Source organism: Aedes aegypti, chromosome 3 (assembly GCF_002204515.2).
Source record: "Aedes aegypti strain LVP_AGWG chromosome 3, AaegL5.0 Primary Assembly, whole genome shotgun sequence".
NCBI classification, from domain to species: domain Eukaryota; kingdom Metazoa; phylum Arthropoda; class Insecta; order Diptera; family Culicidae; genus Aedes; species Aedes aegypti.
Genome location: NC_035109.1, coordinates 64,095,282 through 64,109,745, shown reverse-complemented (window position 1 = coordinate 64,109,745; position 14,464 = coordinate 64,095,282). Strand labels below are relative to the sequence as shown.

The window sequence follows — 14,464 nt, the reverse complement described above, 5'->3', positions numbered from 1 at the left end:
AGCGTCTGATCGGTTTGGTGTCTTCCGCAAAGTTTTAGGTTATTGTTGGAACTATCTGAAAAAAATATACACAGTAAAAAAAAAATTGTATTTTTTTTATTTGGAAAATAAAGCTTAAAAATCCATTTTCACAAAAATCGTTTTCTTGATTTTTTTATTTTTTTATATTTTAAAGTAGACAAAAAATGGAGTCTTTTGCACAGTGGGTCAAGATGGAGAAATCATGGACAAAAAAGTTATGATTTTTTGAAAAAAGGTGACTTTTTGAAAATGGTCATAATAAACTTTTTAAATATTTTTCAACACGATTTTATGAAAGTACGCAAAATTTACAACAAAAAAAGTATACAGAAAAATCAGGCTAACTTTTACCGTTTTAAAGATACAGCGATTTTAATACAAAATGATGATATAATTTTCAATTTTCGGTCATTATAATATAACTTAGAAACGGTTTGTCCGATCAGTTTGGTGTCTTCCGCAAAGTTTTAGGTTATTGTTGGGACTATCTGGAAAAAATATACACTGTAAAAAAAATGTTGTAATTTTTTATATATCGAAAATAAAGCTTAAAAATCAATTTTCTCAAAAATCGTATTTTTGATTTTTTTTTATTTTTTTATGTGTTGAAGTAGACAAAAAATGAAGTCTTTTGCACAGTGGGTCAAGATGGAGAAATCATGGACAAAAAAGTTATGATTTAAAAAAAAAAGGTGAATTTGTTGAAAATGGTCATAATAAACTTTTCAAATGTTTCGGTAGCAATTAGCAAAATTTTCTCATATACCTTTTCTGTTGAAAATTTTGCGTATTTTCATAAAATCGGGTCGAAAAGCATTCAAAAAGTTTATTTAGACCATATTGAAAAATCAACCTTTTTTTTAAAAAATCATAACTTTTTTGTCCATGATTTCTCCATCTTGACCCACTGTGCAAAAGACTTCATTTTTTGTCTACTTTAACATATAAAAAAATAAAAAAAATAAAAAAAAAACAATTTTTGAGAAAATTGATTTTTAAGCTTTATTTTCGATATATAAAAAATTACAACATTTTTTTACAGTGTATATTTTTTCCAGATAGTCCCAACAATAACCTAAAACTTTGCGGAAGACTCCAAACTGATCGGACAAACCGTTTCTAAGTTATATTATAATGACCGAAAATTGAAAATTATATCATAATTTTGTATTAAAATCGCTGTATCTTTAGAACGGTAAAAGTTAGCCTGATTTTTCTCTATACCTTTTTTGTTGTAAATTTTGCGTACTTTCATAAAATCGAGTTGAAAAATATTTAAAAAGTTTATTATGACCATTTTCAAAAATTCACCTTTTTTCAAAAAATCATAACTTTTTTGTCCATGATTTCTCCATCTTGACCCACTGTGCAAAAGACTTCATTTTTTTCTACTTTAACATATAAAAAAAATCAAAAATACAATTTTTAAGCTATATTTTCGGTATACAGTGATACCTCCATGAGTCGATGATCCATGACTCGATATCGACTCATGGAACCATACTAAAAACAGAATTTCATGGTTACTATGATGGTCCCTAAAAGCCACTTTCCAAAGGATTGCTGTTCCATGACTCGATATTTCCATGAGTCGATGGTCCCTTCAATATCGACTCAAGGAGGTTTCACTGTATAAAAAATTACAACATTTTTTTTACAGTGTATATGTTTTTTCCAGATAGTCCCAACAATAACCTAAAACTTTGCGGAAGGCACCAAACTGATCGGACAAACCGTTTCTAAGTTATATTTTTTTGAAAATTATTAAGGATTTTTTTCTTAGGCCCTTCTCAAGAGTAAGGCTAGAGTCAAAATGGCGAGCCGATGATGCAAAAAGGCATTTTTGGGCATAAAGAAAGCATGTGCAAAATTTCATCCAAATCAAAAAATATAAAAATTAAATTTGGGAAAAAAGTCGTCATTTTCTGTGGAACCGCTCTTCTTTTAATCAAAGGTTGTTCTTCATATTTTTCGCTCGAACTGTCGCCAGTTAAGCTGTTTTAATTTGAATTTAAAAATTGTAACAAGAGTAGGCTAAGTTCTACTGGGAATGTATCCTAAAGAGAGGGTAGGATGACAACCAGAAAATATCTGCTGAAGATGGTTGTCAAGCTTGTTCTGTTTTATTTGATATATGCAGTAGGGGAAGAGCACCAATTTCCGACCCATTCCTACGATTTCGACTCACTTTGTATGAAAATCCGAAAATTGGCAAAGAATTCTTGTGGGTCGAGTTAGTGCTTTTCGCCTAGTATTAAATACACTAATTTCAATTTATAATATTTTAATGAAAGATTTACCCTTCTTTATTTCTAAAGCTGTTTTTATTACGATTACAAGCAAGAGGAATATGACTACAAATTTGAGTTTTAAGGTTTTGACGCTAAATAATTTTTTATCGTCTATAATCACTGCATTCGTGACATTAAATTGATAATTTTTAACTTTACTATTGCATTGAAAGCCCAGAAACAAACAGCACTTAAGACAAAGCTGGCTCTTGATCAACCCACATGGGAAGGTTGTCGTCCATCGTTTTTTTTAAATTTCTAGAACTCCTCCTCCGTCTTTCACGCATTTTCCAACATTTAAAACATGTACCGTAATGTCTAGTCTATTTTCTTTTCCTCCAATGATGAGTGTAAGTTTTGAATGTTTCCGTTAGTGAAAAATTCTGCATCAGTTTTACAGTCAAGGAGGATTAATCTACATGAAAAGGCCGTCATCTCATGGAAACATCGTTTCATGGAACAGATATTATCTGGAAAGCTGTTTGAGGGGACCAATAGTGTTAATCACGATTTTTTTAAACTAAGAATGGATCCAAGACTCGACATCGAGTAATGGAACCAAGGTTAATGAAGGTTTGACGTTTGACTTTTGAAGTTTCCGAATTTGTACACCAACATGTTATTTTATGCCAAATGTCCATTACGCATAACGTATTTTATGCCAAACGTCAATTATGCCTATTATCTAACGACCATCATGCCTGACACCCTTATATCTTACATCTTTATGCCAAACGTCTTTATGCATTATGGGGCATACTCTTTCACAGCAAATAATGTGGGCTTCAACGAGATACAGATAACCTTGACCAAACTTCTAATGACCCATTCTGCCCAAAAATTGATTCGGTCTTACGAACCTTCAGAACTAACAACAATATTTGGCATAATGACCCTTTCGGCTTAACAATCTTTTCGGCCTAACGGCAATCGGCATAACGAGGAAGAACCAGATATTTTGACGAACATCAACGTAATCCCAAGCTTTTTACCGAGATGGCTATCGCCAAACGCTTAGAAAACTTTTTTTGTCGACAAGATGGTAAAAAGCGATGTATAAGTTTTCTATGATTCGCAAAATATTTTGCCGAAGAACAAATAATAAATCAAATTTTTGTCGTGATCCAGGTTTAATAATTACCGAGCTCAAATTAATTTATAAGGTACTCCGGGGCAAGTGAGAATACGGGGTAAGTGCCCAGACAACCAAAATGTACGTATAACGAAATCACCTGGAGGCTTTGTATGTGCAACATTTCACTTATAAGATGTCGCGAAAAGACCTTCTACGTACAAAAGTGGAGGCGATATGCGTGCATATATTATGTGATGAATAATAACATACAAAGCGAGTGTAAAAAATTGCTACCGCACTAACTAGTGATCTTATGCGACTTAACTTATGATAACAAACGTTGATTTGACAGCTGCTACGGATTAATTCGACTTACCTTATACGAGTGTACGAGACGAAACAAAATGGACAAATGAACTCAGAAAAGAAGTGTTTTATGCGAGGAAACTCATCATTCTGACGAGTTTATCCACAATGTTTTGCGGGTTTGATGTAATTGGTATGAATAAACGAGTTGTAACGTGAACTTTCATGCGATTTCTGGTTGTCTGGGTAGCAGAATAATGTGGATTTCCTGTGGTATTTTGTGTATTTCTGTAAAAAATTTGGGGATTTCGAAAAGGTTTCCAAAGGAATTCGGAAAATGTGTGCACCCGATGATTCATATCAGGCTCTTAAGGTTTCATAGCAGGATCCTTTAAGTTTTATTGATTTCGTTAGGTAGGATCATCAAGCTCAACTGAAACACATTTTAAACAAAAAATGGTAAGAAGCTTGTTTGTGTACTCGAAAAAATTACGAGCCGCATTTATGGATGAGATGTAGTGGTTTATGTCTCCCCTTTTGACTGCAGTCTATCATTGGTTATGAGGAGCTTTGCTTTATCAGAAGTATAAATTGAAGAAGCACTTCTAGCCTAGAAGTAAAACTAATTTTCAATGTGCATTGAATTAAAAAACTAATGCAGTAACATCAAGTGCCTTTGTTTTGGAAGTACAGCTTTGTAAAAATATGGTAATACAATTTATTTTTTATATTCTTGCACAGTTTTATATAAAGCATCTAGCTCAGAAGTCTTGAGGTTTTTCAGTGAGGTGAATATCGTTCTGATATGATGTCAAATCTGATACCTTCACATTTCTTTTTGAATGGATTACAATCATTTATGGATATATTTTCATGAAGGCAATGAACATTTTCAAAAATATTTGTTTTGCTCACGTATTTTGCATGATGTTCATTTTACTACAAACAGGTGTCCATTTTACCCACATGGTGCAGGTAAAATGAACATTTCGATCATTGCTATCGATAAAAATATGTGCAAATTTACCTAGCTTGAATTCGTGTCGCTGCTTTAGCTAACATCCCTAAGTTTGATGTTGTGCGATAGAACTATAAAAATTCCTCGTTTTCCTATCAGAAACAAGACTATGTTTTTAAGGTGTTCATTTTACTACCCCTTCCCCTATGATTCCATAAGGATGATGTTAAAATATTCAAATGTACTGAAAATATCGACTTTGTTGCCAAAAACGGAATCCCACTGTATCGGAATAATTATGTTTCTTGTACTTTCAATATGTACACACTTAAATGTTTGCCGAATATCGACATATGCTAGAGCTAGTGAGAGGGAACAAGCCTAGATGCCGTAACACCGAAAGGGTCGTTAGGCCGAAATTACTTTGAACTACTTAAGGTGAAGATGAATCGAAGCCAAACCTCAAATTTTCAAGAGCACAAATCGGGAAAACCGAACTTTACATCGAGCGGAAAACTTGATCAATTGGTCACCACCAGGGAGTGACTAATCGACCAAGTCTTCAGCTCAAATGAAAGTTCGGTTCGCCAGATTTGTGCTCTTGAAAATTTGAGGTTTAGCTTCGATTCATCTTCATCTAAAGATGAAAAATGCACTGTTTTAAATGGCACCCATTCATAGCTGTTTTTCTTTTTCTTTTGTTGAACTGATGCTGTTCTTTCTTTTTAGTTATATTTCACAACAGGTTTTGTGGGCTTCAAGGTAATACAGATAGCATTGACCAAACTTCTAATAACCTATTCGGTCTTACGACCATAATGAGCCTTTCGGCCTAACGATATAACGGAATAGAATATGATTTTTTGACGAAAATCGACATATTTGAAAGTTGTTTACCGAGATGGAATCACCAAATGCTTATAAAACATATGTTTCGACGAGATGTTAACAAGCGATGTCGAAGATCATGTAACAAACAATTTTTTTGCCGTGATCCTATTTCAATTGTTGCAAAGCTCTTTTGATATACATTAAAAAAGTCTGAACTCAGCTCAACTACAGTCGAATTTCGTTCCTTGCTCTATCTATAGATTAGTTGGATGCTTTCGACTGCAATAAGTTGCACCGGAGATTTTCATAGCGGCTTTCAGTCTCAACGGCAATCAGAACTAAACGATTTCTTTAACGATCGAAACGTTGGGCGTAGAAGAAATATTTTAGTTCTGATTGCCGTTGAGACTGAAAGCCGCTAAGAAATTCCCCGGTACTATCTATAGATGGGCTTCGTTTCAATTGGGCTCCCTTTAGGTGGGCTATAGCCCACTTAACCCCCCAACGCCCAGTGTTACCTCTAGGTGACACCTGTTTTGTATTGTTTGTCAAAAATTCAATTCTTATTTGAATTCCATGAAATTACTTGCAAATGAAAGCTAAACTTATTTAGTTTGTTCTTTTCTTAAAGTGGTCCAATTTTGAGACCCATTTATAAGCTTGGATGGCTATCGGATACTACACCGGATTTGTTATCTTTTGAAATTTAAATAAAATATTTTACCGGTTCAAAAATCGGTAAAATGAACCGGTACAATAAGTTACACATTACAGTTGTAGGATTAATCTACTAGCACTGTTAACAGTTAACTTCACGAAATATTTTCTGAAATAAAAATACATTATTTTACCGGTTAAAAAGTGCATCGGTACAATGAAACAGTTCAAAAAAATACACATTTCAGCTTACAATTAAACTGCTACCAAATTATTGCTGCAAACTTCAGCGGTTATCTTCTGAAATAAAAATAATTGATTTTACCGGTTTGAAATAGCAAAATAATAGTGACTTTAATGACCAAAATAGGGACTAAAAAGTGGCCTTAAAGTGAATTCAAAGCTTCAAGTGCTAGTCATAACAATTACTAGAAATGAAAATACGTTCTATGTGAGTACCCAGGTAACCAATAAGCCGTATATTGGGCCAAAATGTTGTTTTACGGCTGATATAATGCTAATAAGCCGTTAAATAGCACTATATAAGCCGTATTTGGGGGATTGGGCCCGATATACGGGTTATGGTTACCTGGGTATCAATCAACCTACATGTTAAGTGTATATAGAATGTAGAGAACTGCAGTGATTTGAAATATTTCATAACATTTATCTGCCCGGGATAAGACGGCGCATTTTTGATTTCACTTCTCTTTTTTACGAATCTCGTGCATGTTTGGTCAGTATAGGATATTATCTATTTTTAAATTTTTGATTTCAGTCGGAAGTACTCGTAGTTAATCAAATACACGAACTACGGAAGACAAACTCGTGATAGAATTTTTATCAAAAATGCTGTTCATGAGGATCTTACTGATCAAAGTTCATTGAAGATTTTTAAGAAGTGGTACAAAACGAATTACCTGAAGCTTTTCCAACAAAACTGTGGACTAAATCGAAGAAAAATTTTGGATTGTGGCGGATTAGAAAAAAAAGTGGATGAATTTGAGAATATCCTGAAAAAAAATCTGCAGGATCCAACATTCAAAAGCAAGCAAAAAATAAAAAAAACGGTTAAATATTCACATTTCAACTGAACGTTACAATAAATGAAATATTGAACATATTCATATCACTCAGAGAGGAGTCGTAACCTCAGTTTTATCTGTCCTACAACCCTGAAAATGATAAATTTTGCATGCTTAGATAACAAAGCAAAGAGTAAACGATTACAATCGTTTAAGAAGTCTCTATTTGTAAGCTGTATATTTGTTGCTGAAAATCATGATCAGGTGCATTTTACATTAGGGAATACACTAGCAACCACAAGCTCAAATAAAAGGGTATGTTTTGGCATAAGCAGCTCATTTTTCAAGTAGTTAACTTAACTTGAGTTCACATAAAGTTCATTTAAGTTGCTTAAATAGAATGATGTTTACTATAATGTAAAGAAACAGTTCTCGAACTTGTTCTGAACTTTCTAGTTGTTAAAAAGTGCATGAGTTACTTTTTCGAGAGTCAAGTTATGTTAGTATCTGTTCTTCTTCTTCTTCTTTCTGGCGTTACGTCCCCACTGGGACAGAGCCTGTTTCTCAGCTTAGTGTTCTTATGAGCACTTCCACAGTTATTAACTGAGAGCTTACTGTGCCAATGACCATTTTTGCATGCATATATCGTGTGGCAGGTACGATGATACTCTATGCCCTGGGTAGTCGAGAAAATTTCCAACCCAGAAAAGATCCTCGACCGGTGGGATTCGAACCCACGACCCTCAGCTTGGTCTTGCTGAATAGTAGTATCTGTTATATTCTCTTATTTAGCGATAACGTTTGATTGGAACTCAAAATCGACTTGAAGTAAACTTTTGAGTTCGTTGCTTAAGTAAAATCCCAACTTGTGATTGCTTGGGTAGCCATTGATATCATTATTGATTAATCATTATAACGTTTTATTGTATGGAAATAGTTGACCCAGTGGCGACTCGTAACCTGACTTTTTACCTGTTCTACGACTCTTAAAATGAGTATTTTGGCAATTTTAGATTATAAATCAAAAAGTTAATTATTGAAAACGTTCTTTCTAACAAATCTCCACTAATTACATGCAAATTTGTTGCTGAAATTCAAGAACTTCTATTCGTGGAACAGGTAGATTTGAGGTTAGGGAATCGCCACTGAGTTGACCAAAGTCACGAAAAAATAATATCAAATGATTTCTAACAAAATAAATACTCGCTGTTGAAGTTTTGGACGAATTTCCGACAAACTCTTTGAAATTTTTAGGTCCGTCTCTGGCTTATCTTCTGGAAGATTTTTGAGTTTGCAGAAGGCAGGTTTAAGATTCCTTCTATAGTTGCAGATTAATGTAGATATGTAGTTCAATAGTAGCTTGTTCAGCAAGTCTGTCAAATATAAGTTCAGGCTTTCGCCAAAAAGCAAATATTATCGCCAGAAAATCCCTTCCCAAGTTTTGATTGGGAAAAATAAATACTTTTTCTGTTGGAAATACTTACGAAAAATTCACCTAAATTCTTCCAGAAAAGCTAGCCAGGTATCCCTATTTTCTTTGCTTCTTGATTTTAAAATCACACTATATTTGTCTATATCTATTTCTTGGTGAATGTTTTTGAAAAGCTGACTCAGTCTTAAGCCAGTCATTGTATTTAGTGACCATTTTTTCTAAAATAAGGAACTTTAGTAACTTTTTGTTGCAAATAGTGTCTTTTAGTGTGCAGGTAGAAAAACATTGACGAAGTCATTGAAAAGTGACTCGCTTTCAGCCCTGTAACAGAGAAAGCATTGGAAGAAAACGATTTCAATATTTTTACTGTTCAAACCGTTGTTTTTATTCAAACAATAACAATACTTTTGAAACAAAATTCTTGATAGCATCGTAAGAGAAAAGGTTTTTTAGTATTGTGGTTACTTCTTAAGGCTACGGGTGCACCAGCTTTCTGGAACGTTGTACAGGAAAAAGTACTCATTCAACTCAAATAGTTTAATACGACACCTACTTGATGTCGAACTTGAAGGTATCGATCACAATTTTTCTTGGTACCGAACCAAACGTATCGAGTAATTAGTCGTATTAACTTGTATTTATTCATCCCTAGAAGCAACCTGCGAACAGAACGGGCAGAATTTTGCCATTACTTTTATCGCTATCAAAGGATTTCATATACAGTTGAACTTTTTAACATCAATCATTTTTCAGCGAACTATCTTATGCTTAAAAAAAACCCTGTTTATTTCTGAAATGATTCATGGATGAACTTCTCGTAGAGCCTTCGGAGGAATTTATAAGAAACTGCATGATACGATTTCCAATAACAAAATTTATGCCCTATTCCAAGACCTGCATAGGTATTTGAAATTGCTGATATGTCGCATGTAATGTCTCAACCAACATGTATCATATTATAATGTAGATCAGTGGTCCTCAGCCTAACTGCTTGTACGGGCCACTTCAATGGTTGCAAAACATGACACGAGCCGCAAGTTATGTGAGGATCAGGGTAGACAATCTTCGCCGTCAAATGGAAAAAGTCAGCAACGAAACTAACGAAGAATAGTCAACCGTTGTATTCGTTGTGATGGTATTCATCGTTTTGCTTAACAAGCAAATATACAACAGATACCCCTTTTTTTAAGAAATAATATTAAAAGAAACAAACTTCGTTAACTATTTTGGATTGAAGTTAGTCATGGAATCTTTCGTCGATGATGAAACACAGAGTCGGTGTCACCGACCTGCCCGAGTTGAACACACTTATTCTTGTTTACGGTGGATACAACTTTCTGTTGAATCCTATTCGTTAGAATTCATGGTCCACTTTATTTCGCTGGCGTAAACGTAAATGCTAAACGGTTTTCGATCGAAGAGAATACGAACGTAAACAAAAATAGGAGTAACTATTCTGGCTGACTATTTTTTTTTATTTCGTCACGATTGTCAGCCTTCGTGAGGATTCATTTTAACGACTTTTTGTGTGACTACAAAGATCTCTTTTTGAAGATGAGATTTATGGAATTTAAGGAAGCGTTGATGACATGAAATATCTAAATTTACATTTACATTTAAATTTGTAAATTTTTGAAATATTTTCAACCAAGTAAAAATTCAAAATACATTTATGAAAAAATTCTGAAGTGTCCGGTCTTTCTCTGAAGACTTGAACACATTCTATGGCCATGAACGCTAACCGTTACTGGGGAGTGAAGACATTTTTGAAAGCATGAGGAAATTTTGAAGCCGATACATTTTTTTTGGACTCGAAATAACTGTAAGATTTGGGGAACCTTGGGATGTTAGACAAGCTATTTCCGAAGAATTAAACACAGTTTATACCTCATTATTTCTTGTTAGGCATTCAATTGTTGGTCATGTAGAGAAGCAGGCAAAAAGCCCGTAATTTTTGTATTCATTTGCAAAAACTTAAGAATTTAACCGTTGTCATCAATAATTCACTGCTTGCGGGCCACTTCACATTGCCATTCAAAATTTGTTCGCGGGCCGCACAAAACGCTCTCAAAAGCCGCATGCGGCCCGCGGGCCGCAGTTTGGTGACCACTGATGTAGATGAAAAAATGAAACAGGTGTGTCGCATGCTATGAAGTTGGTGCTGTTCAATTTCATGTTTCCGATTGAAACTCCAGGGATCGGTTCTTGGAAATACCGTTCTATCGGGAAACGTTTCTTACATAACAGATTGAAGCAACTCAGAATCCTTAGCACAATGTTCCCACATGCTTGTTGACTGTGATCATAATTTGCTTAGACGTTCGTAGCCCATTCATTCAATAAAAAAGAGCTAGAAATAATCATTTTTGATTATAATTCGCAGTTTTGATTATAATAATCAGTGTTTCGTGATAGGCCAGTTTATATTTTCTGAAGTTTCTTTATTACATTACGCATGTGACATTAGATTCACATGATTTCATTTATTAATTACATAAACAATTGATTCGAAGAACTTATGTCTGAAAAGTATTGGGTTTTTCAGTCCATATTCAAATTTAATTGCAGTGAAATTGATTCGAGGCCGTATTTATTGCTGAGTACGCATTTATTACAGTTAAGTATTCAGTCGTCCAATGGCTATATTGCATAGCGAAGTAAATTTCTATTAGCTTTAACGTTTCCCTTGACGTCCTTCCTCAAACAATGATATCATATAGTTCCATGAACAAAGCTTTAATTATTATGTACTTGCTGTTTCCCTTTACTCCTTCCTCAGCGGTTTATTGAATTGGGTATCACTGTTATCAGATTCGAATTGGCTCGCATCAAATGCTAAGTAATGCCCTTATTCATAGGCTCTGCTCACCACTCACCCACTTACTCTAATCGGCTTATGCGTGCTGGTGGCTCCCCGTTCAAATGGGGTTGGAATTCCAGTCTTCTGCCAAGTGCTTAACGGTTATCTCTTGCGTTTCCCCGATAACCATAGTTTGCCTCTCAAAGTGAGCGCAGCAATTTGCACCCTTTCGTAGAATTTTCCTTTCCATCCAGTTATTTAGCCGCAGTTTCACGGTTAACCAAATTTTCACAAACTGTCTAAGGCTGAGTGAAATAACACTCCCTAGTGATCAGCGTTCATTTCTAGACCGTCGTCGTCCCGGTGGTTTATTATGTTTTGGTTTGGTTCAATTTCCACACTCGTTCACACTGGCAGAAGCTTGATAGGTGTTTCCTCTTCTTTGGGGCCCTTCTGGCCTTCACACATGGCTAGTCGTTGTGGGCTCCACTCGCGGGCCACACAAATACATAACAAAACAACAGGCTACGACTGGCACTCGGCATACAGAAAACTCTGAATTCGGACTGCTGTTGCTTCCTTTACTTCCTGCCGTGGCACGATTACCCCGCGCTAAGGTACGACGGCCACTTGCAAAGGTAGAGGGTTAAATAGGGTAGGTGTACCAGTTATGGCCATAGTGGTTCCCTATTTCACCATACGTGATAATCTGAATGTATTCACATTTTGAAAAGTTTTGTGTGTTTTACTAGTAAGATATAGGATATATCTTGATGTTGAAACATTCAAAAAGATTAAAAATGTGAAAGTCATCGAAATTTCACATATGGCCAAATAGGGAATCACAATGGCCATAACTGGTACACTTTCCCTACATGCTGGCAGTTTTTCTGACTGGAATGCAGCACACACAACAAAACCGAAACGAAACGCACCACAAGACGAAAAGAAAAACAAGAGAACCAACAAAAAGTCATCAGCCAGGCCTGGCAAGTTGTTGCAGAGAACCGAAACCGAACGAACAGGAGAAGTGAGAAAAAATATGTCACACACAACCACTACCTCTATCGTGACTGGTTTTCTAGGTGGCACGAATAATTCAGGAACACTGGATAACACCGTTCTTCTTCAGCAGCCAATTGGACACCGAGTCACATTTCGAAAGCCCCAAACTGCACTAACTTCTTCACAACAACCGAATTTACACTTTGCGCATTTCCGATCCGGATCGTCGATGTAACTTCGAAATTTGAAACTCTTTTCGTGCTTTCTTCACTGGAATGACGGTAAAAACGGTCAGCGACTACGACACCAAACGACGACGACGACAGTACAAAACACAGGCAAATGACGATGACGCGACAAACAACGGTCGACTGGTCGATCGGTGAGGAGAAGAGTTGAATTCCAGACTTTACACAACAACACACGAGTGGCGATTCGCGACAACGACGACGTCGCGGCGGACAAACCCACAATGGAATGTGTGCGTCTGCACGGTTTGACGAACGCGATTGAACTGTACAACTGCACACGACGGCAACCAGTCGTGGAGTTCGATCCGGTTGTTGCTTTCGGTCGGTCGGGTTCCGTTCGGGGAAAAACAACAAAACAACATCGCCTCATTCATTGGTATGTGACTACGGGACCCGAACCGGTGGCCGAACGAACGTCGTTTCGGAAGTTCGAATTTGCTGCATGGGTCAAGTGGTGAGGGTGCTGTCAGTGCGATGTAACGCATGTGCTGGCAGTTTTCCAGTTGGAAACTGGGAGAATGCGTTACTGCGGGAGGGTTACGTGTGTTATCTGTTATTCGAATTGGTGGTTGATGTGTGGAGGAGTTGCAGACATTTGTCTCTGAAATTGATATAGGGTAACGGTTGTATTTTGGACCCCCTAAGGATGTGTTTTCAGTTTTTTGTCCCAATTAATTAATTGCACAGCGTAACCAAGTCAAAGAACATGCCAAAATGTAGAGAAAAACTTCCTCTACGAGATAAAAATGCTCATACGGTCATGAAGGATGCAAAAAACGTCGAAAATAATTGAATTGTGAAGCACTGTTTTTCATAATTTTGGACACATCAATATATTTTGGACCCTCGAAGTATATATTTTGGACCCCCGGCATTTTTTATCGTTTGGCGATATAGTCCATAACATTGGTTGTAAAATATGCTTGCCCATAGTCTAATCAATCGATTGACAATGGAAAACCGCTTTTCTTCGCTTTTAGTCCAGAATTTTGAAAAAAGTTTTTGTTTACATTTGAAATATGTCTGAGGGCTTAAATTTCTGTGTGTAACGTGTTGTAACGGTTGCATGGATGAACCGATTAAATTAATTGAATTTCATATAAAATGAACACATTTCCTTTGTACAAACGGTTTACGCAAGTGCGGAATAGTTCTATATTTCCAAATGGCATGCGAATTGAGTTGGTCTTTCGATTTAAACTGGGAAATTTGCAGGAAAATGGCCAAGGGGGTCCAAAATATATTGGTTACCCTAGCAAACGCATCCTAATTGAAATAAAAAGATTTTTTGGAAGCTCTTAGTCCGATATTCGCGCATTGTTGGAGTATTATTTGCTCAAGTTGCAAGTAATGTGTTTTAGGATGAAGTTAGGCATCACAACTTCAACTGACAATTCTGTCCTGGACAGACTGTCCAACATATTTTTCAATGATTCATCTAGAGAATCCTCTGGGTCAAATCCCGAACTAGGATTCTCCCACAAATCCTCAGGGATTCTTCCGGTTATCTTTCGACGATTATTTTTGAAATCTTCCTGAGGTTCTTCCGAAACTAGGGGGTGTTTTACGTTAAGCGTATATAATTTGGCCACCTCCATTTGATTTTGCCGTAAATGGCCAAATAATATACGCGTAACGGTCTGTCCAAATTACTTTGATCACTCTACTACATGGACTCTTCTGGAAATCTTTCTGATCTTTCTGCTTCCGGACGTCCTTCTGTGGCATTTTCGTTTAAGGCTAAGTAGTCCGTCATTCGTTTTGGGAGCAATTATGACTTTGCAGCTTGCAATTTCAGTCTTGATAGCTTAT

The 14,464-nt window shown here is 36.0% G+C and overlaps 1 protein-coding gene across 7 annotated transcripts in view; it reads right to left on the bottom strand.

The window, feature by feature from the left end:
• Nucleotides 1–12,949, bottom strand: part of LOC5564521 (hybrid signal transduction histidine kinase A) — a 285,243-nt gene extending 272,294 nt beyond the window's left edge. For 3 of the 7 annotated variants that reach the window (XM_021855300.1, XM_021855296.1, XM_021855299.1), the window contains exon 1: nucleotides 12,459–12,948. The gene's annotated coding sequence lies outside the window, so the exon portion shown is untranslated. Of the gene's footprint in view, nucleotides 1–11,472; nucleotides 12,044–12,458 lie in introns of those variants that run through there. The other 4 variants (XM_021855298.1, XM_021855301.1, XM_021855302.1 and 1 more) reach the window with 3 other exon arrangements.
• Nucleotides 12,950–14,464: the final 1,515 nt, after the last annotated feature.